The sequence below is a fragment of the Sinocyclocheilus anshuiensis genome, unplaced genomic scaffold (genome assembly GCF_001515605.1).
Source record: "Sinocyclocheilus anshuiensis isolate Anshui unplaced genomic scaffold, SAMN03320099.WGS_v1.1 scaffold118, whole genome shotgun sequence".
NCBI lineage: Eukaryota > Metazoa > Chordata > Actinopteri > Cypriniformes > Cyprinidae > Sinocyclocheilus > Sinocyclocheilus anshuiensis.
In genome coordinates, this window is record NW_015546020.1 from 788815 (window position 1) to 792727 (window position 3913).

Sequence of the window (3913 nt, forward strand, 5' to 3'; positions counted from 1 at the left end):
TGGCGCAAGCTACATTAAAGTGATTATTACGTTTTGAATATGGATATTTTTCTTACAAAAACGCATCGATTCGCTACAGGAGGCCTTTGTTCACCACCCCGGAGCCGTGTGAGACACTTTTTTATTATGGATGGGCGATTTTTATTTAAGTTCTTTTGGGCTGAAGCACTGCAACACCCGCTGACTGCAATGATAGAGCTTGAAAGATCAAAGACAATTTTTTATATAACTCCGACTGGATTCGTCTGAAAGAAGAAAGTCATATACACCTAGGATGCCTCGGGGGTGAGTAAAACGCAGCCTAATTTTCATTTTTGGGTGAACTAACCCTTTAAGTCATTCATGAATGTGTAAACGTCATGACTGCAGTAGGCATGGCCAGAAATTAGCTCTATTATTATATTTGTCATTCCGTGTAGGTTTGCATTGCCATTTCGAGCATTAGTTTCATTGAAAGCGCCATTATAAATCACTATTTTGGTTTCTTTCATGTTCAACAGGCATCATGAAGGTCACCACTTTCAACATCCAGAAATTTGGGAAATCAAAACTCTCAGATCCGTTTGTGCAGAAAACCCTGATCAAGGTGAGGCCCATCCACACCTACAAAAAGTCCAGAGTCATGTAAATACATGTGAAACATCACATTTGACAGTGAACTTCCTTTTGAATGAGTCTATTACATGAGATTTATCTTAATGTCTGATAATCCTTCTGGGGAGTAGCAGCTTGTACGGTACGATGACGCTGATGGTAATGGTTTGTGTTTTCGTCGCTCCCTTTCTTCAGATAGTGTCACGCTATGACATCATCGTTATTCTTGAAGTTGTGGATTCTAGCGGAGATTCGGTGGATAATTTTCTCGAAGAGCTGAATAAGTGAGTCAAACAGGTGTGTTTTTACTTGAAAACCCCCGTTATTACATGACAGAAGTAACCATGACGGACTGCCCATCAACAGGTTCAACAAGACGCATCATTACACCTTGGAGATCAGCACACGGCTGGGAAGAGGAAATTACAAGGAACAGTTTATGTTCCTTTACAGGTAACTGTGTCATTTTGAAGATGTAGTAGACACTTTAAGTCAGGGTAGATGCCTTTGAATTTTTAATGGATGAAAACGAGGCTGCAGCAAACACACAACACTCCCTAACATTCCCATCTGGTTCCAGTTTGGTTATTATTTGGAAACCGAATAAGAATGTTCTCTGCAGATTCTTTTGGAAACCAAAAACGAACCTTCACAGACCACTGCAGGGAGGTGTTTTGCGATAACTTAAAAGGAACCTATACAGAACATTCCATAATGGTTGTGTAAGGTCCACGCACTTGGCCCAAGGAAGGTACCCAGTGGTGGATGAAGGTTTCTTGCATGTTCGGTCTTTTCAGCACGCTAAATTATTCAATTTTAAGTTCAGTTCTAATCTGACTCCATTTTAGTATGACCTCGAATTTAGGTTGAAAGGCAAATTGGTTGTTTGTCTGTCTCTAATTATTGCTATTATTCTGACATTTGGTTATTCTAGTTAACTCTTTACTTTATATTTACTCGTTCATTAGGAATCTATGTCGCTCAGGGTGCCTCACGGCGGCCGCTCTACGTGGGCCCCACGATCACAAACTCGCCAGTCTGATCATTAGCCAGAGGTTATGACTAATACTATTTAATAGGTCGCCCATGCTTACCATTCTTTAAATAGTAGTTCTGAATGGGAACAGAAGGTAATTTGCATGGAATGACCCGCTACAGTAATCAAAATATCTCTTAACTCTTAGGATCGGTATTATCTTAAGATTGAGACCATTGTACCACTCACCCCGAGACTATTCAAATGATACCAAACATGACTGTAAATATTATTTGCATTGATGTAGAACATTATACTATTGACCATTCTGAGTGAATCAAGTGGAGGGAGGATGGGTAAGGGGAAGGAAGGGGATGAGAAGGAATGCATATGTGAGAGAGGCGTTTCCTGCACCTCCACTCTGTGGGGTGTCTCGAAGATGCCCGTGTATGTTTGTATTGTCTGTTTCTCAGGAGATCAAAGTATCTGAGTTTCTTTAATCCTTACAGTTGTTTGGAGGTTTTATTTTTATAACCAGAAACTAATGTTCCCAGAACGCTCTGGGAACCAAATTGCTAGCTGGGTGTTGGCTGGCACGCATTGTAGGAGCGCGTGGGGTAAGATAAGCCGCTTTTTACTTTTGTGGTCCTCAAGATAAGGAAAATGAGGCAGACGTACAATGAAAATATCTAAAGTAATTTCAGGATATTTCCTATCATTTTAAATTATTAGACTGTGTCCTTGACAAAGGGTTCTAAAAATATGGCTTCTTATAAAAAAAGTGTAACTGTGGCTCACTTTGCCCCAGGTTAGGGGTAAGTTGATCCAAGTCAGTGGGTAAGATGCACCATCTGGGTGTAAACTGACCTTGTGAAATTGTAAAGATAATTTACCCCCTTTAAAAACAAATTTCCTTTTACAGTCATATTTCGTTTCTTAGAGTTAACTTAACATAAAGAGAACCAAATGAAGTTTAATTTTTAATCTTTGTTTGCATTTCTGAAACAATATGTTGAACACCAAAGTGTCAACCAGTGTCATACCAGTTTATACTTAAGAGATTTAACTTAATTTCAGTGCTTTATGGTGGGGTAAGTTAAAATGCTGGCTCAATTTACCCCACAGCTGCCATTTAAAAAAAAAAAAAAAAAAAACTAGCTAGCTTACTAATTCAGGCTAATATTTAACTAAATGATTTCATGTAGCTAAATCACCTATATACATCATAAATATTTTTAGACCTGGATAAATTTGCTTTGATGTAACAGCCATTACATCTGTTATGCTAAAATTTTACTTTGACAAGCCAAAAAGAGTTTTGTTTTTACTTCAAATGTTTCTCCTTTTTTTACAGTCTGGCAGAACTGATGGGTGGTTCCAAAATACATGGTCACATGACAGTAAAACTGTACAGTTGCCAAGTTACAGGGGGTGGGCCAACTTACCAACTGGCTCGACTTACCCCACTCTCCCTTATAAAAGTAGATCACATGTAATTTTCACAACTCGCTTTGTTTTATGGTGTTTTTGTCTACTAAACATTTTTGAAAATATGTTTCATCGGCTGAACAATTGATACGTTGTTAAAAAGTACAAGACCGCACTGTACTTCAGTCTCATTCCTGTCAAAAATTAAATATGGGGATATGGCGCTACACGGAATAGTGTCTATATGTCTGCCAATTTCTGATGTCTGATAAATAAATACATTTGTCAATGGCTCTAATTCTAAATTTAAAAACTCGCCCTGCCCATTCACTTTGAGCATTGCTTACATAGTCTAAAGGCACAGTGACAATAAAAACATAAAACAGGCTGGAATTCTAAAGATCAGACAGAGGGTGATAAAAGGTCATAAAAACAAATGTATTACTGTATTAGCACAAAAACTTTGTGCAAACATTACAGGTGGACCTCAGGGGAAATAAAGGTTTAAATATTAAAAGACTAACCCTTCAGGTTGTTGTTGTTTTCTTTTCTTAACTACATGGTCTGTTTTAAATATAAAGGGACGACCTGGTGGATTTGGTTGGGTCTTACCAATACAAAGACAATCAGTCTGGAGATGAAGATGCTTTTGCCAGAGAACCATATGTTCTGCGATTCAAAAACAGGTAAAGTACAACATATTATCATGTGTAACATCATTGGTAAAAGAATCTCGTGATTTTGGCACATTAATGCAAAATGCAGTGTAATTTTACTGGCCCTGACTTTGAATTTATGCTGGAAGGAAATGTGTTTTTTTGTGTATTGTTTCCTTGTATTGTATTATGTAATAACTCAATTCCCAGTTTATGCAGTTGACAGTCAAAAACAAATAAAACAAATGTCACTGGCTAA

At 37.8% G+C, this 3913-nt stretch overlaps 1 pseudogene; it reads left to right on the forward strand.

Annotated features, from left to right (window-relative positions):
* The first annotated feature begins 505 nt into the window (after positions 1 to 505).
* The window catches only part of LOC107698590 (deoxyribonuclease gamma-like), an 8957-nt pseudogene continuing 5549 nt past the window's right edge, over positions 506 to 3913 (forward strand).